The sequence below is a fragment of the Lissotriton helveticus genome, chromosome 5_1 (genome assembly GCF_964261635.1).
Source record: "Lissotriton helveticus chromosome 5_1, aLisHel1.1, whole genome shotgun sequence".
Classification (NCBI taxonomy): domain Eukaryota; kingdom Metazoa; phylum Chordata; class Amphibia; order Caudata; family Salamandridae; genus Lissotriton; species Lissotriton helveticus.
In genome coordinates, this window is record NC_136065.1 from 774,979,378 (window position 1) to 775,002,669 (window position 23,292).

Here is a 23,292-nt window from a genome sequence, read left to right on the forward strand (position 1 = left end):
CAGCTCTATGATTCTGCGCAAAGACAGTTGTAGTTGAATAGCTCTCTGAAATCGTAGCCTGAAAAGGATGAGGCTATAAAATGTGAAGACGTAATATTGCAGGATATTTTCGTGTGCAATTTCTGTGAAATTACGCATTTTACGCTTCTTATCCTTGGACAGTATTCTGAACTTACAAACTTGTTCTAGAAGTTGTGCTTCAAGTAAAATTTCACGCAAGACATGTCTTTAATGCATTTGTGCAGTGGCGTGATCCTTAGCATCATGGTAAAAATGGCATTTGAAAGTGCAAGTTTGGTCGTAACATCATTGTTCCATTTGGATATTTATAAAACATATGATTTTCCAGATACATTAGCGCTTGACTGTTGGAAAGTGGATCATTAGTAGCGGCAGATATGCATTCACCAAAGGCAATAATACCACTGAAACAATACAGGGCTAACAACAGGTCTTAGAAAATTATTAGATGCAAGCAGGCAGGCTTAACTTCAAAAACATGTATGTAAAGCATTGAAAAACAACAATTCAGTAAAAAAGTAATACACAACACCAATTTATAACAATAGGAAACATTTTTATCTTTTAAATGACACCAAAATGAAAACAATCCACTGTATGGAGCCAGGGATATGAATTGTTAAAGAGTAGTCACTTTCTAGTGCTTAGAAACCAACAGTGCTACTTTTGGTCATTTCGTTGTCTCTGACAGGGACAAATTCACATTTAGCAATTGTTCTGGAGGATCTCTCACCAGACGCGTGCAGCCCTCTCCAGCAGGCTTGACCCTGTTAGAACTCCTTCCTGAATTCCTTCTTGTGGGTCCAAAGTGTTCCACACACAATCCAAGGGTCTGGAATCTCCAAGAGGGTCCTTGAAAGTGTGAGACTTCAATTCCCACAATCCACCTGTACAAAACCCTTACAAATCGACTGGTAGTATTCCAGGCTGAGGATTCTTTGTGGTGATGGTCCTGGTGAGCTCTGTTAACCTGTAGCTTGCAGGGAGTCCACTCTTTATTCCTTTTGAAACAGGTTTGATCCACAGTGCTGTAGTTTTCAGATGGTGCAAAAGACGCAATACTCAGAGTGCAGTGCATGGTTAATGCACAACAAACTTCTCATTCTCTTGGGTTTCAAAAGCAGATCAGAGAGGCCCTGCTCCTCTTAGATACTTATTCAGTGTTCTCTGGGGCCAAGCAGGTGGGTACTTCTGTCCAATGAGGTGCAGGTCAACACCCCAGAGCATGACCACTTCCTCCAAAGCTGGGCACAATGCTATCCCAGAAACCACTATTCTTCCAAATTTCAATATTTCAGAACTTTCAGCAGAGGGAAAAGAGCTGGCTAAACACACCCTTAGGATAGATAATTTCCATAGTCGTCTCTCCCCCTTGCATCTGCTCATTCTTTTCTTAAGCCTAGCTTCTGTCTTGGGTCAAAGAGGAGAGTTGTAAATGAAACCGATGTCTTTAGCTTTACTCCCCCTTCCCTTGGAAAGCATTATTTACTACCCCTCCCCCTGACATTCCTATGCAAAACAACCTCTCCTCCCCCAGAGGCTTCCTACCCACAGGGGGGGTCATTTATCACCTCTTTAAAGCAGTCAGGCTCACTCACTTATCTCCGACCAATCAGGGCAGAGCAGTACAAGGTTACATTTTGGCTTACAGACAAAAAAGTCTTATAACTTACTGTCTGTACATTTTATCATTACAATTCTTCTGAGTCCTTTAATCCTAGCTACAGGGCTTTTCATTCTCCATGTATTAACTAATAACCTCTTCCAATGTTAACCTAAGAGCTGGGGATCTGCAATGGAAAAATGAACTGGGCCATTTTTCCAATACCAGGGCCTATAAAAAAGGTTTTATAAGGACTCTGCTTATACCTATAGGGCACCCACCCCTGAAACACCTAGGAAATACTTTAGGGGTTCTAAATATATCAAAATATTGCAGATTCTCATTTCACAGTGCTCATAGCACAAACGTCGTTTGACGTTGCCTGCTAATAAAGGCAACTGACTAATCAAGGCCCTCTTCATTTAGCTGTGACAACACTGCCCCAATCCCTTGCTCTGAAGCATCTGTTTGAACCACAAATCTTTTGTGAAGTCAGGGGCCAGCAACACTGGTGCTGAACACATAGCAGCTTTCAGAGTGTCAAAAGCCTTCTGACACTCTGGGGTCCAATCCACCTTTTTGGGCCTCTTCTTAGAAGTGAGTTCTGTTAGGGGCCCCACTATGGTCCCATAATTTTGAAGAAACCTATAATACCCTGTCAGTCCCAGGAATGCCCTGAACTGCGTCTTTCCAACAGGAGCTGACCAATCCAAAATAGTTTGGAGTTTAGCTTGGAGAGGCTGTTCATATTTTATTTATTGATTGGGTTTTTAATATAGCGCAAACATGACCCTAATAGGGTATCAGTGCGCTTTTCACCTGCATATCTTTCACCTCAGAACAGCACGAGCGTCATGCAGTTTCAGTAAACCTGATCAGTGTACATCAAGTTACTAGAAACAATTATGTTACAAAGTCATAAGTTAACTGTACATTGATTTGTGAGAGAGACATTTGTGCTTGACCATCATATTTACAAGACCAGAATGATGTTAGTAGTTGATGTGTGGTAGTGTGTGTATTGAATAAGAAGGTCCTCAGTTAATGACAAGTCTGCTGTATTTATGGAAGGAATTTGCTCATAAAAAAGGATTTAGCTGCATTTTTTAAAGCAGCGATAGACGAGATTTTTCTGATTTTAGGGGGAGAGCGTTCCAAATTCTTTGTGCTGCACCAGAGAAATTTCGGTCATAAGTTCTTTTCTTGTGGAAGAGGGCTGGTTTTAGTAATAGGTCTCCGTGACTTCGGGAAATCTGGCATCCTCCTGATATGGTGATTTTCTGGGCTGGGTTCATTGGTGTATTGTAGTGTATCGCTTTGTGAGTAATACATGCCATTTTTCTTTGTATTCTTGATTCGAAGGGCAGCCATTAGAGCGCTTTCAGATGAGGGGTGATGTGGTCGTATTTTCTGGACCCAGTTATAAGTCTTGTGGCCGCATTGAGACAGGCATTTAGTGGTGCTGTTGAAATCTTAGGAAGACCGGCTAGTGTTGTGCAACTGAACTCGATCCTTGAAATAACTAATGCCTAGACTGCTGTTTTAAGGTCTGAGTTATTTATGAACGGTTTCAGTTTTCTGAAGTAGCTTAGATGAAAGCTGGTGTTTTTTGCCATCATGTTGTTATGTGCGAGCATGTTCAGGTTTTTATCTAAAATAATGCCCAGGGATTTGGTTGAGTCTACAATCCTCGGAATACAGTTTAGTGCTGTGATTAGTTTGGTCCATTCCACAATGTTCATAGCGCTTTTCTGGGGGGAAATCAGCAGGAATTCAGAATTCTGTGTGTTAAGCTTGAGGTGATTACTCGTTAGCCAATGGGCGGTTCTCTTTAGTGCCTAGTTCATGATACTGATCTCTTCTATCGATGTGATCTTGATGTAAAGCTGTATATCGTCAGCCTACATGTGGAAAGAGATGTTTGCTTGCTGTAAGATTTTTGTGAGTGGCTCTAAGTACAAATTGAATAGCGCAGGGGATAGTGTTGAGCCCTGTGGTACTCCAATAACATTTCTGGATGAACCAGATAGTGTTTGGTTCACTCTGAATTTTTGTGATCTGTTTTTAAAGAATGAACTAAACCACTTTTGGCCTGTACCCTCTAAGCCCATCCTTTTTTCAGGCGATCTAGTATTTTGGTGTGGTTTACTGTGTTGAATGCCGCAGAAAGGTCAAGCAGGATTAGGAGACAGGTTTCATTGCAGCCGAGGGCAAGTAGGGCATCATCGACGATGTGCAGAATTGCTGTTTCAGTGCTTTGGTTTGGTCTGAATCCTGATTAGAGTCATTCAGCAATTTGAATTCAGAGATGTGTTGGCTCAGGTGTTGTTGAACACATTTTTCCAGGTCTTTAGCTAGCATGCGAATGTTTGTTACCGGTCTGAAGTTGTTCAGGTCTGCCGGGTTCTAGTTGGTGTTTTTAAGATTAGGGTGACTTGTCCTATTTTTAGACAGACCAGTATGGAGCCTTGCGATAGCGAAGCAATAATGATCTTTGTCCATGAGGGGTTTATTGTAGACCAACAATTTGCAGGTAGTAGATCGTTAAAGTGATTGTTTGGTTTGATGGTTGAGATAATCTTGGCAGTATCTGTGTCAATGACAGGCCTGAATTCTGACCATACAGCATTATTTTTGGGTAATTCTAGCGCTGGTTGATATTGAGGCTTGGCTGGGGTGTTATTTTTGCTTGAGGGGCAATCCGCTGCCTTTTTGAGCTCTACCCCATTGATATAGCTTTGGCTGTAAAGAAGGAAGAGAATTCTTTGCTGCTTATCTTTGATTTTGTAGCTGTTGGTGCAGATTTGGCCATTTTATTAGATTGATCTTTTAGTAGTTCGAAGAGTTTCCTCGGTCTGTTTTTTGCAATATCCAGTTCTCTTCTAAAAAATTTTTTTTTGAGTTTAGAATGCTTTTATTGTAGACCTTTCTGACCTCTCTTAGTTGTATTAAATGGGGTGAGGAAGGGTGTTGTCGCCATTTCTGCTCTGTGAGTCTAAGTGAGGGTTACTATCTTTATCTGGGACCCTTTTATGTTTTAATGGGGCTATGCCCTCTATTATGCTTGTCATTGTATTATTGTAGTAATCTGTGAGGTCATTGACATCTACCAGGTTATTGGGAGGTTGCAGTTCTTTCTCACATCGTGCTGCAAGAGTTTTTATATTGAGCCCCCTGGTGTTGTGGATCCATTTTCTGGGTTTTATTGATTGTGATGATGTTTTCGTTTTTATGTGGGGTATTTGGAATGTAATGATGTGATGATCAGTCCAGTCGCAGGGGATGATCTCGATTTTATCATTGTATTTCAAGATGATACAATCTAAAGTAGATCCTTTCGAATGGGTTGGTAGATAGCATTTTTGGACCAGCGATTGATCTACAAGGAAGGTTCTGAGTAGATTGATCTGGTTGTCACTATGATCTTCCCAGTGGAGATTAAAATCGCATAGGAAGATATCATTAGAATGGGGAGTAGTGTTTGCTGTGATCATTTCTATCAGTTGGTCTACCAGGTGGCCCAGGTATACCACAAAACTGTGCCCTATTTGGCACTTACTTGCCTTAATAGTCAGGCCTGCCTGCTGCATGGCTGAAGCCCTTCCCTTGGATGGCTTAAGTGATCCTCCCAGGTAAAACTGTATACAGCTATATCGTCCAGATAAGCTGCACTGAACTGTTCCGAACCAGGTAAGACCCTGTTCACCAACCTTTGGCAGGTGGCAGGTGCATTGTTTAAGCCAAAGGGCATTACCTTGAACTCATAATGTCCTACTGTTGTGGAGTATGCTGACCTCTCCATTGCTCCACCAGTGAGGGCAATATGCCAGTAACCTGAATTCAAATAAAAAGTCCTCGGGTACTTAGCCGCCCCTAACCTGCCAATGAGCTCATCAGCTCTAGGTATTAGGGTGAGCATTAGTCTTTGTGACTGCATTCAGTCCTCTATAGTCCACACAGAACCGTAACCCTTTAGGTCCCCCCTGGGAATTAGGTTTACCCCCAATTCCCGCATTGTAGCTAGCTCAGCTTTAATGCTGACTCTGACATGGTCAGACAACCTGTACATCTTATTTTTGACAGGTAGGCTGTCACCAGTGTCAATGTGGTGCATACACAGCTCAGTGATGCCAGGAGTCATAGAAAAAAGGCCAGCAAACTGCTCCAGCACCTGCTTACAGTCTCTGTGCTGCTGTTCTGTCAGCTTGGGAGAGAGTACCACTCTCTCCACTGACCCATCTTGCACATTAGTGGAGAGGAGGTCAGGCACTGGCTCAGTTTCCTCGTCCACTTTCTCATCAGTGACCAGTAACATGGTCATAGCTGCCCTGTCGTGGTGGGGTTTCAATCTGAGGGTTCCTGGGGGTGCCAAGGTAAGCCAAATATATAACCTCCCCTTTCTTTTCTAAGATTGGATAGGCACCACTCCACTTGTCATGGAGGGTCCTGGGAGCTACAGGCCCCAACATTCACACCAACTGCCCTGGAGTATACTCGGGCATAGTAGCCTTCTGATCATAGCAGTGCTTCATGAGCTCCTAGCTGGCCTCCAGTTTCCTGCTTGCCTTGTACATGTACTCTGCCATTCTAGATCTCAGGCCTAGTATATAGTCAAGCACAATGTCCTTTGTTTCTTTTAAGAGGCTTCTTTTAAAGACTCTTTCAGCAGGCACAATGGCCCACTAACAGGGCGTCCTAACAGCACCTCAAAGGGAATAAATTCAACCCCTTTCTGTAGTACCTCCCTGTAGATAAACAGTAGGCATGGGAGGAGAACATCCCATCTCCTCCTGAATTTCCCTTACAACCGATTTATGATGCCCTTCAGGGTTTTGTTGAATCTCTCAACTGGACCATTTGTTTGTGGGTGATAGGGGGTGGTAAACTTATAGTTGACCCCACACTCTTCCCACATAGCAGTCAGAGAACTGGACAGAAACTTTGTGCCCCTATCTGACACCACCTCTTTCGGGAAACCTACTCTGGTGAACACACCAAGCAGTGCTCTAACTACTGCAGGAGCATCAATGGTTATAAAAGGGATGGCTTCAGGGTACCTATTGGCATGGTCCACTACCACTAAGATATACCTATACCCTGATGCAGTAGGTGAGTCCAGGAGACCTACAATGTCCATCCTCACCCTTTCAAAAGGAACTCCAACCACTGGCAGTAGTATTAGGGGAGCATTTATCTTGTCCCCTGCCTTGCTACTGGCCTGACAGGTGACACAGGAGCTGCAAAACTCCTTTACCTTTTCAGACATATAAAATGGTTCGCCAAACGGTTCCATGTCTTTGTCTGTACCAAATTTTCTGTCAAGGGAATATCATGACCCAAAGTCAGGATGAACTCTTTGTACTTCTGGGGAACCATCAACCTCCTGGTGCCCCCCTCCTTGAGGTTTCTGGCCTCAGTATAAAGCAATCCATCTTCCCAGTAGATTCTATGGAACCCAATTTCATCCCCCTCCTCTTGCTTTGAGGTAATCCGCCTCAAGCGACGGACAGTCTCTCTGTCCCTTACTAAACGTGTCTCTGGAGAGTCAACCTGCTCCAACCATTCTTTCCCTGATACTTCCTTCCTTTGAATTTGGTTTGTCTAATTTTTTCCCTAAGATTGCTGCTGAGCGGCTGGACACGGTGTGCGGCCTCTGCTCTCGCTCACGCTTCTGCTCCGGCGGCTTGCTGCTCCGACGGCCAGTCTTTCGGCTGGATTTCGGTTGGATTTCCCGGAGTGCCGCGGATTCCTGCGGATGTTGCGGGTGCTTGGATTGCCGCGGCTAATTACGGTTCGCGGCTTCCACTCCAGCTCTTGCTCCCGCGAGTACAGCGAATACCTGCCAACAACAACGGGATTCAAAACGCTGAAAAATAAAAACTGTGGTGTGGGCTGGAGCTGGAGTTGGGCTGAAGTTGGAAGCAGGTGCAGCGGTGCCACGGCGTGGAAAAATGAAGCCCTGCGAAAGCCCAAGGAATTAACAAAGAACCTGGTAAGGACCCCCCCCAGCGGGAAGGAGCCCGTGACCGGCAGCAGGCAGCAGGCCCGGGAAAAAACGGTGAAGTGCCGGTCCAGGGGTGGACACGAGGGGTTCCTAATTTTGATTCAGAGCCTAACTGACTCTAACTGCCTCCCCTCCCGTAGTCTGTTTTCACAGGATGGTCAGGCTAACTCATCAATAAACACTCACCATAGTAGTAGAGATGAGCAAAATGCCTACACGTAAGGCCCTGATCGACCGCCCTGGAGGAGGCATTGTGGGGACCCTTGACTCATTTTTATCTCGAGCCACATCGCTTTTAAATCATGAAATTGAATTGATACAGCGCCGCTGTTAGAAGCGGCTGTCTCTAGTTGGCAGAGGTATAAACTTCTGACAAATAGGGACACACCTTTTCTAGTCAGGGCAAGGGGATCACACACTTAGATAACCCCTGCTCACCCCCTTGGTAGCTTGGCAAAGCAGACAGGCTTATCTCAGAGGCAGTGCGTTAAGCATTTATGACCACATACAGTAATAAAGTGGATACACTACAAATGGACACGACACAGTAGTATTATAAAAATAAGAATGTTTATATAAGGCTTAGCAGAAGACCAAATAACGACAAAAATATACCACAATCTTAATAAATACTCTTGCAAGGAAAAATAATAGTTCAAGCATGGTTTCTTCTTAGCACAAAGTCTTTAGTAACAAAAGCAACTCTTCTTCTTAAAAACACAGTTCTTGGCAACAATGTAACCCACATGGGAGTCACACGACGTCGAGGCCAAGTTAATCCAAAGGTTCGGCGTCGACCGCGAGGAGCGCTAGGTCGAGCCCGGAGTCGCACAGACCCCAACAACACAGTACCTTGGAAAAGTGAAGCACTCGATGATCAGCGGCGTCGGGATGTCCGGCGTCGCGTCTTTGGCGTCGATCGGGCCTCGGAGTCGGGGCGATATGCAGCGGCGTCGACCGAAGTCAGGCGGGAGCAGCGCTCACGGGATGAAGCAGGATACGGCGCCGTCGATGTCGATGTTGCAAGAGTGAGCAGCGCTCACGGCGTCGAGAGGGCTCGGCGTCGATGCGATCAGCGGCGTCGTCGACACAGGGTCACTTGGAGCTGGATCCGAACTCGCTACTCACTGGCGTCGCTACTGGCGTCGATCGGGCCCGGCGGCCGGCGTCGAAGGTGCGGGACACTGGAGCCGTTACTCACGATGTCGAGCTGGATTCGGCGACGTCCGTCGGCGTCGAGATTGCTGGATTCTTCAGAGGTGCTGGATTTCAGGTTCCAGCAACAAGCACTTTTAGCAAATAAATGAAGTCCTTTGACCCTGTGACTTCAACAGGAGGCTGACACTTCTTCCAGCCCTTGGAGATTTTCTTAGCAAGTTTGAGAGTACACACTCAGCTCCTCTCTCCTGGTTCGTTGGCAAAAATAAAGAAGCAACTGCAGGATTCCCCCAACAAACAGCACTCTGGCAGAAGGGGTAGACAGTCCTTGGATCAGCAGGCTTCTTGTCCTTGGTTCAGGTTTCCTTGTCAGAAGTGATCTAAATTCTTAGTTCAGGGGTCCTTCTCTTATACCCCTTTTTGGCTTCGATCCCTTTGTCCATGCAGGGGAATTTCCCCCCATCCTGGGTTTGTTGTGGGTGTTGCCAGGCCTAGGCACCTGGCCTATTCACTGTGCAGGGCAGAGTCTTCAGCCGCCCAGCAGGAGCGGAGCCAGCATTGTCACTGGCAGGGGCAGGGCCATCAGTTGCCCGGCAGGAGGTGGGGCCAGGAAAGTCCCTGGCAGGCTCAGAGTCATCAGTCGCCTGGCAGGGGGGCGGAGCCAGCATTGTATCAGGCAGGGCAGGCTATCAGGAGCTACTCTTCCCCTACTCTCAATGCAAATGCCCCACTCACCCCACACTGACTCATTCAGACCTCTGGAGCCACCCAGCTCCTGTCACACGCACACCAGAACCAGCAGAGACCGGTAGACAGTTAGACAAGAAAATAGCTACTTTCTAAAAGTGCTATTTTCAAACACAGAGTCTAAAAACCATCCACCCAAACGGATGCGTTATTAAACCCTGAGTTCAGGGGTACCAAACTCGACATTGCACCATGCTCCCCGAGCCCGCTAGGATTATAGCATTAATAATCCTGGCAGCCCATTCTAACTGATGGAGAGCAGGTTACCTTACAATAGTGAAAAACGAATATGGCTGTAATTCACTATCAGGACATGCCAATCTTGTCAGGCTTGTCCTACCTTATGCTTACAATGCACCCTGCCCTTGGGCCTACCATAGGGGTGACTAACATGAAGTTAAGGGAAGGTTTAGGGACTGGCAAGTAGGTGTACTTGTGCAGTCCTCGTGACAGTCAGACTGCACGTGGTCTAGCAATGGTAGACCTTCAGACATACTTTTACTAGGCCGCTCTTGTGGGTGGCACAACATGTGCTGCAGGCCCACTAGCAGCATTTGTATTTACAAGCCCTGGCACTCCTGGTGCACTCTACTAGGGACTGACAGTAAACCAAATAAGCCAAACATGGAAGTCAATCAATACAGCAATTTCACATAGGGAGCACTTGCACTGTGGCACTGATCAGCAGTGGCACAGTGCCCAAAGCAATATACCAGCAAAAACATCGTAAACAGAGGAGGCAAACAGAAAAAATGGAGGAGAGACTTATGCCAATGATGTCAGGTCTAACAGCCCCCTACCCCTGGAACCGCTTTGTTAACAGGGGCCATGCAGGGGGAAGCAGCCATACATATCGCTGATATACATTTCCAACCATTAACACAGGAGGCGGAAATACTAATATGGAATGGAGGGGCCCCGGGGCACCAAGACCCTCCACCACCAACGAACGGGTCATCGTCAAGGGCAGTGGCGGCGAAGAAATTGCAGATAATGGGAACATATTCAAGAGGAAAAGAGATGGTGGCCCACAGAATAATAATTCTGCAAAAAATCCCAGAGCAGTAAAAGCAAAGGCAAATTGTAACGAGGAACAAGTAGGGGAATGTGATGCACATGTTGGAGAAAATTCACGCAAAATCGCCCCGTGTATAATGAACCCCATAGTAAATGAGGACATGTGCCAGAGATTTGAGACTTTGGTGGCCACCCTGTTAAACCCCATATTAGCAAAATTAAATAGGATCGAAGAGAAGCTAGCAGATCTCGAAACCCAGGCAACAAGCAACACACACTTGTTGAAATCAATCCTCCCCAGGCAGGACTCAAGACCAGAAAAAGCATTCCAAAGCAATATACAGGCGCATGGAATTATTCTACGTACGAGTTATTCAAAATAGGGGACTGGTCCTACGCCCATTGGAAGGTCTAATCCGCCACATAGTTACATTAATGACCCTGCCAACATGTACACAAACTTGGTGACATACTCCAATGCAGCAGTCCTGTGCCAGCCCCCGACGCAACATTTGAACGGGACAAGGGAAGCAAGACCTTACAGGAGCGCTAATCCTGAAACACTACTTGTGGGTTAGGTGGGCCACAGAGTGGGGAGGTCAGCGAGCCTGGTAATCAAAGGACCAAAAGACCGACTACCAGTCAATGGGCCCCTGAATTGCAGTTCCTTCATCTCCTCCCGGCAGCCGCACCCTTAGTATTAGTGTTGGGGGATGTTCCAGAGTTAAAGGAGGGCCAAATGGAGACTACGGAGCATTTAATGACCAAAGCATTACATTGGCTGACACAGAGATTGAGAGAGACAGGGTTTTTTTTGCAGAAATCCTTCAAACAGACTTATCGTGGCAAGAAGGACACCCTGGATAGGGCCAGCTAAGAAATTGCTGACAGGAGATTGTGTGGCCCTAAACTTTAAGGATGAAGGTGTTGTCAGATATTTATTAGAGTCTATAAGGGGAGGTTCACCAAAGAGATCGCAGATCATTGTGCGTCCCCTAGGTTATTTTTATAGGCCTCCACATTGGGTGGTGCCCAGAATTAACTGTTTTCAGAGGGAGGATCTGGCTTGGAAGGAACAAGGGGGCCTCCCTGGGATCCCGGTTACAAACTTGGAAAATAGATTTGCACCCCTATCTGACCTTGAGGCATGTGATTGACTGTACAAATTAAGTACCAATACTCCACCAAATAGGGAAACCTGTGCCACTCCAGGCCCCACCACTAGAGAGTACCTCCATCCTTCTATTTCTCCGAGGCAGGTCAACAAAGATCTGTTTAAAATAGCATCATGGAATGGGGCTGGTATATCATCTAAACTGGGAGACACCAACTGGCTTCAACTCTGGCAGGGAAAAGATGTCTCCTGTTTTCAAGAGACTTGGTCCACGGAACCAATATTTTTAAATGGTTACCGCTCATTCCAAACACCAGCTGAACCCTCGGATTCAGGAAGGGCAAAAGGGGGCATTTTGACACTGATTCCAAATGATTTCCCTGGTAAGAAAACAAAGTTTATTTCCGCCAATCCAAATTTCCACATTCTCTCATTCAAGATAAAACAGGAAGGCAAGTGGATCTTGATTAACACCTACAATAATAGATTTGGCAGGAATATTGTTATGATTGTTGCTAGGTTATTATATGTTATTATGGCACGGACCTTGCTTAGACTCTATTGATATTCTAGAGTCTCAGGTCCGTGCCGTGTCGTTCTAGGAGCAGTTGGAGGTTGGACTTCAAAGGTATCGGATGTCCTTTGGTGGTGTTGTTATATTTGGAAATAAATCTACTTTCTACACCTAATTACCGTGTGATTTATCTTAACAAGATTGGTGACGATTGTGGATGCAACATCACCGGAATTTAAGAACCAATTGCGTGCAGATTCATCGATATCTACATCGATTTTATCCTGGTTGGTGTTCTTTTGTTGTTTAAAGAACTATAATTTGGATTTGGTTGGACATCCCGAAGTTTCCAATTTCTTACGACATTCAAGCATTTTTCTATGGATTTTTGAAGTTTCGACAATTTTTTTTTAAAGAAACCTCTCCGCAACTGTTTGTGATTTGACGTCACCTTCATTGGAACACATTGGGGAAAGTTCTCTTCTCCGTGTTCCTGGAGCTTTCAGGCGTCATTCGGATTCTGAGTTCCTTCATTCTCCGAACTCGTTCTCTCTGCGTGGTATAGGAATAGTGTTCATTGACGTTCGAACACTGACTTCCTTGCCATTACGCTAATTTCCATGGTCACGCACGTTACCACGTATACGTAGCAGCCATTTTGGTTGTCAGTCGTATCCTAGCAACTACCGACATACGACGATTTTAGTGACCAGCTTGAGTTTTAATCATATTTTACAGCGGTACTTTGCGAATTTGGTGAGCGATTCTTTTATTTATCAATTGTGTTTATTTACGCTTTACCAATTTTTACAATTTATTCGAATCCTGTACAAAGTCTTTTTAACAAGATGTTTTATACTATTTGGAAATTCTTTGTGTATACTTAAATACGCTTTGCAATGAGCTTTATTTTTTTATTGCTATGTCTACATCACAAGGCTACAATTTGTCACCTCCTCAACGCTTTTGGCCTGCAGGAGGTACACCCTGCATGCAGTGGCCAGAATGGAAGGCTTATTTCATTAACTATATAGATAAATTAGATGCTAAGGGTAAAATGTCTGCTGCGGAGAAAAAAGGAATTTTCTTACATTCAGTTGGTCCTGAGGGGCTTAAAGCTTATAACCAAATGCCCAAAGTTAGTGGAGGCAGTGATCAAAACGTATTTTCTGCATCTATTGATGACTTTGATCGCTACTTCGCTCCTAAAGTGTGCATCGGCATTCTACGCTACAAATTTGTTCAAAGAAAAAAAAATGCTGATGAATCAGTGGACAATTATGTATCCGCTTTGAGAACACTTTCCTTGGATTGTCAATTTGGAGGCTTACAAGAAGATTTAATCAGAGATCAAGTTGTCATGCACGTAAAGGATAATTCAATTCAAGATAGACTTTGGATGAATGGTGATTCTAAGCTAGAAGACATTCTTGCTATTGTTAGAAAGGCTGAAATGTCCTGTAGAAGTGCTAAAGAAGTCAAAGATGAGGAGAAAAACAAACAGAATGTCATCGCTAAAGTTGAAACTCCCAAAACAAAGAGTTCCTATAAAAAGAATAATACTTCTACAAAAAGTCACACTAGTGATAGCAATAAATTAAGATGTTACAGATGTGATAGCAGTTCACACTTAGCTAATTTCAAAGGTTGCCCTGCCATCAAACAAAAATGTTCGGTGTGTGGTGCCATTGGACACATAGCTAGAGCATGCAGAAAACACAATTTTAACAAGGTCAAGTGCGTGGAGGAAGGTGATTCTTGTGATAGTGACAATGACTACAAAGAAGATAATTTTGAAAAAAAAGTCATACATGTTGAATATTTTAGATAATATTCCTGTTATTTTAAATTTGGATGACAATTTGATAAAGAAAAAGCCTATTTGTGACATGGTGATTGGGGGTGTTGCGATACAGATCTATGCAGATTCTGGTTCGCCATACTCCATTATTAATGAAAATGTATGGAAGTTCAAGTTTGTTGACAAACTTGGCCCATCATTATATCCTGGTGCTATTAATCCCCTTGGATATTCGGGTGAAAAAATTGATATTATTGGGTTTAGAATTCTTGTGCTCAAATTTAAAGACCGTGAATGTACTGCTAAGTTGTATGTTTCTAAGATTGGACCTTCAGTATTGGGTTGGTTCAATCAAGATAAACTGTACATTATCCTCAATCCTAACGGTCCAGAACCAGTTATGGTTAATGGGGATTCTACTGAATGTAGTAATGCTATGCTGACTAAATTTCCTGAGGTTTTTAAGGATGGTATAGGCAAATTGGATAATTTCAGCCATAAAATTGTTTTAAAAGACAATGCTTGTCCAAATATTTATAAAGCGAGAAATATCCCTATCACGGTGAGGGATGAGGTCCAAAAAGAACTCAACAAATTAGTAGAAAATGAAATCATTGAGAAAATTGATTCCTCTGAATGGGTTTCTCCCATTGGTGTGGCCAGGCGATGCAATGGTAATATTAGGTTATGTATTGACCTTCGTCATTTAAATAACAACATTATAGTTGACCAATTTCTTTTGCCCTGCATTAATGAAATTTTAGGTTCAATTGGTAAAGCCACATTTTTTTCATGTATCGACTTGTCGCCGGCTTGTCATCAGATTGTTTTGGACGAAAACAGTAAGAAGTATACTGCATTCATAACACCTTCCGGTTGTTTTCAATTTAAGAGGATGCCGTTCGGGCTCGCCTCTCGGCTGCTGTTTTTCAGCGCATCATGCGTAATTTGTTTGGCGATTGTAAGAACACTGTTTGTTTCCAAGATGATATACTGGTGTTTGGCGACGACAAGTCTGTTTCATGACAAAGTGTTAGAGATGGTTTTGAACAAACTTTCAATTAATGGTCTTACAGTTAAACATTCTAAATGTAAATTTTGTGTCAATTCTGTTACTTATCTAGGTCACGTACTTTGTGAAGAAGGTATCAAACCCAAACCTGACCTCATTGAAGCCATCCAGCTTGCACCTTCACCAAACTCTAAAGATGATGTTAGGTCATTTTTAGGCTTAACTGAATTTTATTCAAAGTTCATTTGCAATTCTTCGTGCAGAGTATTTAATATCAGACAGTTGTTGAAAAATAGGAACAAATTTGTGTGGGATGCTGAGTGCAAAAGATAATTTGTTGATGTGAAATCTGCTATTGGAAAAGCAGCTGCTCTTAATCGCTTTGACCCAAAGCTTTCTTGTATTATTACTACGGATGCTAGTGCAAGATGATTAGGCGCTGTATTGACTCAGAAAGATGGCAAAAAAGTGAAGTGGTAATTGCTTACGCTTCTAGAGCTTTATCTCCTACTGAAATGAAATATTCTACTATTGAGAGAGAAACTCTTGCCGTAGTATGGGCTTTGGAGCATTTTGGAGTTTTTGTGTGGGGGAAGGAGTGTGAAGTTAGATCCGATCATAAACCTTTGATACGTTTACTCACCACTGATGGTATGATCAGAGCTTCAGCTAGAATTGCGCGGTTGTCCATGTGAATGCAGGACTTTCTTTACAAGATTGTATATGTTCCTGGTCGTGATAATGTTACTGCGGATTTTTTGGCTAGGTTTCCCCTTCCTCTCAAAGAATGTGTTCAGGATTCCTGGAGTGAATTCAATATTGCTCTTGTTCATGATGAGGGTTCGTTACCTATCAAATGGGTAGATTGGAAGTTGGAATTTTCTAAAGACAATGTGTTACAAAATGTTCGTAAATTTATGGTTGAGGGATGGCCCAGTAAAAACAATCTTTTGCCTGATTTGAAAGGTTTTTGGGAGGTAAGAAGTGAATTATCTTTTTCTGATGACATTGTTTGGAGAGGTGAAAAGGCTATTCCTCCTGTTGGCATGAGGAACGTTATTGTGGAACATGGTCATGAGTCTCATAATGGCATCTTTAGAACAAAGCAGTCAGTTAAAAGATTATTCTGGTGGCCTGGGTTGGACATTTTTGTTGAACGTATTGTCAGGAATTGTTTTCAGTGTGCTAATTCTGACAAATCCTGGAAAACTTTGAAACCAAACTGGAAAGGCCATGTTGTCCCTGATGGTCCCTGGGAATCTATTGCTATGGACATTATGGGTCCTATTGGTCCTCTGAATAAGTATATTATTGTTGCCGTTGACTCATTATCAAAATGGCCTGTTATAAAAATTGTAAGCAAAAAAGGGGATACGGACAGTGTGCTATTATTTCTTGATGAAATTTTTAGTGAAGAAGGTTTACCCATTCGTGTTATTACTGACAATGGTGTACAATTTTTATCTAACAAGGCTAAAGATTATTTTATGAAAACTGGTGTCAAACATTGTACTACCTCCTTATAGAATCCGAGTGGAAATGGTATAATAGAAAGATTCAACAGAGTTTTGAAAGGAGCTATACAAATGTTTGGTGTTGATGATGAAAAATGGGAATTTCAAGTGATGAAGAGTGTATGGAAATATAGAATCACTCTGAAGAACATAACTGACTGTGCTCCTTTCGAAATTATATGGGGTAGATTACCGAGATCTAAGGTTAATCCTTCTTGGTTAATTTCATTTTACAGATGTCAAGTGGACCTTAGTAAGATTAAAAGGAGAATAGAGAAATCCCATTTTGTGAACAAACACAATTTTGATCTAAGGAGAAATTCTAAATCAGATCCTATTGTTCAGGTTGGTATGCTGATAAAGGTGAAAAAACCATGGAGAGTATCGAAAGGTGAAAGTCAATATATGGGTCCTTTTGTAGTTAAAGAAGTTTTGAAGAACGCAGTAAAACTCATTAATGGGAAAGTTTGGAATCTAAGTAAGATTGCCATTCTTAAAGGTAACAAGGATTTTTATAAGGAAACTGTTTTAGCTGACAAAAAGAACTGTGATTTTGCAGAAGTTGCTCTGGACAATTCTGAGGTTGTTAACAACAATCTTGATGACAATAACATAAGTGTCAAAGGTAAAGATATAACTGTTTTTCCTTCTTGTTCAGATACTGTTCAAGGGAATGGGAGTTCACCCGACACTAAACGCTTACGCAAACAACCACTATGGTTATCAGATTTTATAACTTGAATTCGAGATAAGTTGTATTCTTAATTTATTTATTTATTTATTTATTTATTTTCCCCATTTTTATGGGTTTTTTAGATTAAAGGGGGAAGATGTGTTATGATTGTTGCTAGGTTATTATATGTTAATATGGAACGGACCTTGCTTAGACTCTATTGATGTTCTAGAGTCTTAGGTCCGTGCCGTGCAGCTCTAGGAGAAGTTGGAGGTCGGACTTCAATGGTATCGGTTGTCCTTTGGTGGTGTTGCTATATTTGGAAATAAATCTACTTTCTACACATAATTACCGTGTGATTTATCTTAACAAATATCCACTCCATTGTGGGTGAGGTTGACAGGACTCTTAATCTTACCATAGGAAATTCCAGAAAGGAGGTTCCAAATATTATTTGGCTGGGGGACTTCAACATACACCCCTGCAAATATAATACAGCCCCCGTGTGTGGGTCAGAGGATCCGGGGGGAAATCATTTGCTTCATTTCATCCAAAATGAATATGGCGAAGCCTTAAGTAGGATATTATCCGCCAGAAATATGGAAATGACCAATGACCCCGACCAGTAACCGGCATTCCGATGGGCACATTTCAGAGAAACAGGGTAGTTTCAATTATTGATTACATATTCGTCACTACCCCAATCAGTATAAGGGCCACCAGATCCCAGAATTCATTCTCAAGCTTTAGTGATCACACCATCCTCCAATTGCAATTAAATGTATTCCCAGAAAATCTTTCTTGTAAGCAAAATATTGGCACCCCTTTAGTAGCTAGAAGAAAAGGAATCCAGCTAAAGTGGGCCCACATTGACAAACCTAAACTGACCATGGCTATCGTCCAAAGTACAAGGAGAAAGGTATCACTATGCCTAGAATCAGATACTGAGCCAGGTGAAATGTTAATGACCTTTTGCAGCATCCTAGAGCAAGTAAAAACGTCACTGACGCACCATAGAGGGTCAAAGCCAGAAGTGAGTAAAGGCTGGTTTAATTAGTCCTGTACCCAAGCCAGGAAGACACTGATACACGCCCAAAAAACAAGCCCCAGACATCATGAACAAATAAAGGTATTAAGGGCCAAGTACAAGCTAGCTCGACAGAACAGAGAAAAGGATATGAAGAACTAAATCTGGGCAGATCTTGACCAGGAAGTCAGAACAGGCAACAGCACGGAGTTCTGGAGAATAGTGAATGCTCCACATTTTAAAAACACTAAGGATCCCTCCCTTGATAGCAAAGTAGGTGAGGAACAATGGGTAACCCATTTTAGAGACATCTTTGCCCTTAGTACTTCTTCATGAATACCTTCTCCAAACATAGAAGTGTGTACTCCTTTCCTTCTCACTAAATGAAGTGAAGGAAGGACTGAGTTCATGCATCCCAGGTAAAGTTCCAGGCCCAGACGGAGTCCCAATCGACTTCTTCCAAGAAATACCAGACTTATGGATCGCCCTGCTTACAAATGTTTCAAACTCTATAGCTAAAATAGGCCCCCCTCCCTCATGGTCCACAGGTGTCATCATCCCTATATATAGAAAAGGGGACTGGGCAGACCCCAAAAATTATAGACCGATTTCCCTGCTAGATACCACCTCTAAATTGAATGGACGGCTTTTACTCTCCAAACTAGAGGGCTGGGCACGGGAGAATAATATACTAATGCAGGCCCAGTATGGGTTCCAGCAAGCAAGGGGTACTGTGGACCAGTGTTTAAATTTAGAAATGACCATACAAAAATATGTCAGACTGAAGGGAGGAAAAATCTACATGGCTTTCGTGGATTTGTCGGCGGCGTTGGACTGTGTTGTCCATGAAAAGCTATGGAAGATATTGGAGGAGGCAGGTGTTTATCATGCCATAATAAATTTTATCAGACAGATATATACAAATGCAACGGCAATGGTACGATACACCAAAAATGGCGACTATACACGCCCTTTTCGAGTTGCTAGAGGAGTACAGCAAGGCTGTGTCCTTGCCCCATTTCTCTTCTCCATTTACACAAATGGTGTTGAAAAAGCACTTATTAAGCCTTCTCGTGATGTCTCTATATTTGGTTCCCAAGCCCCTCCCATCTTGGCATACGCGGACGATGCAGTATTAATAGCCAGGACAGGCCTCCAAAGCCTGATAAATATGTATATATCATTTATGGACTCCCTGGATTTAAGGGTCAACCACACTAAGTCCTTTGCCATCATAGCCGGGGCCATGAAAAGCGACAAAACCACCTACCCACATGTAGATGGAGAGAAAATGAAGGTGGTTGACGCTTTTTCCAATTTGGGGGTCCTTTTTGATAAAGACTCATCCTGGCTAAAACTGGTGGAAGACAGGAAGATGGGAATGGAGAGACGCCTCTCAGCATTAAAAACCCTTGCACAGAAAATGGGTGTAAGACCACTGATTCCCCTAAAAAACATTTATCAAGCCAAGGTTAAGGCGGCAGCAACATAAGGGGCAGGAGTATGGGGCCGGGTAACATCAAATATCCTCCAAACTTCTGAAAATAACTATTTCAAGGCCCTGGTAGGCCTTTCCTCCTCTACTTCAAACTATACCTTACATCAGGAACTTGGCCTCCCGTATATACAAGATGCGATCCAATTGTCCCCAATCCATTTGTGGCATTCAATTTGGCGCAGGGAAACAGTGCCACTCACACAACTTATATTAAGGGAGTGTTTAAGGATGGAAAAAAACAGAAATTCACTGTGGGTCGGTTATGTGGAATCAGTCTTGAAGGAGCTCGGCCTCCATGGTCTATTTAAGGAGCCCTTAACGTGCAGAAGAGTCTCAAAGAAAAAGGTCTCCCGTATCTTTATTGCACAGGCGGACTATAACAGGAAGGAACAATACAAAGTAAAAGTTGCAGTCGTCACCTACCATCTGAACCCGTCACTGTCTGACAGAGGGTTTTATTATCTAGCAGATGTCACCATTCCTCAGCACAGATTCATACTGTTGAGGTTCCGCATGAACGTGATTCCTTTAATGTTAGGATACCCTGAGAAAAAGTATAACCATGCGAAGCTCAGCTTATGTCCATGTGACTCCCTCTCAAGACAAATTGAACTGCATCTGGTTTTATTTTGTAGGCTCTATAAGAAAGAGAGGTATCACTTTCTTAAGCCCCTTTTAAAGCAGAAGAACATTAGGCAGTGTCGAGTTGCACTTTTCTTTTTAAAATCATTACCCGACTTTTTAACATGTTTTTCACTAGCCTCTTTTCTTTGGGCCTGTATGAGAAAAAGGAAGAGGGGGACGGCTGGTATCTAAGGGCCATGGAGAAGTTATCAACTACTGCATCTTAGAGAGTGACTCACATAAGGTTGAGGTAAAACGGGTACCTATATTATATTATCATCCTTTTATTTTATTTTTTATTTTTATGCCAGGGACATGAAGTATTGTGATGTATTCCTATAGGTTCTGTATCGATCCCCCTATTCCTGACCCTATTCTGGTTAGCAAACTAACAAGTTAACTAGCAGTCAGCCCATGAGGTAGAAAACCCCCATGATGCAGGAACCGTTATCTGATAAAGCCACACTACGGCACAGGAACGTGTTATCTGATTAGGTCATACCGCTTGCCATCTAATTAGACAAGCGATATTCCTCCAGCCCCTGATAAGGCATACGGAGTTCTCATAACAAATCAAACCTATGACAGACCTGGGAAAAACCCTGCGGCCATTGTTTTGATTTCACCGAGAACTTCAGCAAAAGAATGTGCTAACGACCTGGTCGTATGACATCCTTATTGACGTATCTATGTCCATCCTTACGTCAATCTCGGCACCTTAAAGGTATAAATATTACCGATATTGCCCTATGCAAACACACGCGGTGGTGACGAGGACGGAGCAGCCAGACTTGCCGAAGCCCAGAGCAGAGCAGACCCCGCTGGCGCAGCCCCGCCTTCTTGACGCGCTGAAATCGAGCAGCTGCCTATTTTTCCTGCCGCGAAATCCAGCTCCGGCGTTTCCGGGTAGCCCTCGCAGGCAGCCTGGAATATCGAGACCCGAGATGAGAGATACCATCACTCATTCATCCTAACTTCCAGGTACAGAACTGAATAACCCCTCGCAGAGAATTCTTTAGTCAGTCACTTGGCAAAAACAAACTTAACTTAAACTGTAACTTTCTATTCCCGCCCACGTATTAGGCTTATGTCAGGTACACGGGGTAGGCGTATTTAGAAACACCAGTTGAGTACGTTTAGTCAAATGTATATGTGTATGTAATATATTTTATTCATTTTAAACCTTCATATGGCTTAGAAACCATATCAATGTTTTTACAGTATTATTTTATACTTCTGCTTTTAATGTATGCACTTTACTTAACTATAAGTATTGCAATAATATCGATCCATTTCTCTTGTACGAGAAAAGAGACTGATCAATAAATAACATCTTTTATTGAACACGCCCGTCTCTTCCTTTTCTCTACACTCTGATGAGACTAAGAATGCACGTACTGACTGAGTAAAATAAATTGCCTTTTGTTCACACGACTCTCGAGATACACTCTTGATTAGGGGAGAGCAAAGTTGTCATGTTCTATGGTTGTCAGAAACTAAATCCCTTCTTGTCTAATCAGGGAAGTTAATTCCTTCCTGAACATTCGAGAAAGTTTCTAGTGAACTCTGAGCTAGCTGGCAAACCCAAAACTTTAAGTCTAATATCGACAGTAGTAGACCTAGTTAACGTCTGGTCTAGGCCTATACTATTGAAGGTATTATTCCAATGCGCAGAGCCTATTGGGATAATAGGAACTACACTACATGGCGCCCAACGCGTTTGGAAAGGGCGATAAAACTAACGTAAGACATTTAGAGTAACTCAGTCGTGCTTTCTCACTCAGACCCCTTTTCCCCATAATACTCCAAAGACGTCTGGAGTGGGTGAAAGGTAAATATCCGCCAGACCTCGCAGGAGGGAACTCCTATGTATGGTTCTTGGTTTAGTCAACGTTGAAGGATACACTGTTCCAAAATATTGTGCATCTAATCTTTGTTTCCATAAGAAACCTGATCTGCAAACAAAAGAAATAACCATCCTGTCGGTAAAATGGTAGACAGTGATGAAGAAAGAGAGGCAGTTAGATTAGCAGCTGACATAACAGAAGCTGATACTGCACTACAAAATGCAGACCCGGAGATAATACTCATCCCGGTCATCAAAAAGAAATCTATAACCTTAAAACTTATAGAAAATGGACTGACACCTAGAGGTGGTACAGTCATATTCGTAATTGAGGCACACGAATATCGGCAGACAGAGGTATACTATTCATGGATACATTTTCCAGCAGCAAATGCTGTAACAAAGTACTTCCACTATTACAAAATAGAGGAACCTCCTGAAACGTACACTCCTTTCGAGGAGGTGGAAGTACCACTCAAATTTCAAGAGCACCTGCTCTTATTTGATGGCGCCCTAAAACATAATAATCACATCACCAGGCTCGGTCCTTTAGGTAGACCAGGAGCAACGTGGCCGGTCCTAGCCGGATACACACCACATCCAGACATCAATGGGATGTCTGCAGCAGAGCTGTTAACACAGCTAAAACAATTAATAAAAATACATAGACAATTAGTCCAGTATGTGATGCGGACTTCAACAATTCAGCCAGCGATTAAAATTCCACAGCTGACCCCTCACCAGGGGAACACAAATAAAATTACACCACAGAACATACAGTCCTGCCTAGGTAAAGTACCGGCTAAACGGGAACAAATACCATTCTGGTTGGCACAAAAAATCACCCAAATAGAGGCGGTGTTTCCTGACACCACCCCATTAGAAAAACACAGGATTCTGACTATCTGTCTTCCAATGGGAATCGCACCACACATTGAGAACTGTGACACTTGGGGTACAGTCTTTGCTTCCATTTACACAAAAACGCACGGTGTTCCATCCATTTCGGTAATACCAGATGTGCTAAAAGAAATTCAAGATGAATATGGTCCAGAACCCGCTTTAACTCTTGGTATGAAATTACTAAAAGACTTCAAGCAGGTCTCGGCTATATTATTA

At 42.9% G+C, this 23,292-nt stretch overlaps 1 protein-coding gene across 1 annotated transcript in view; it reads right to left on the bottom strand.

The window, feature by feature from the left end:
- CDH23 (cadherin related 23) overlaps positions 1 to 23,292 on the bottom strand; it is a 1,152,220-nt gene that overhangs the window by 57,599 nt on the left and 1,071,329 nt on the right. The gene's annotated exons all lie outside the window — the stretch shown is intronic.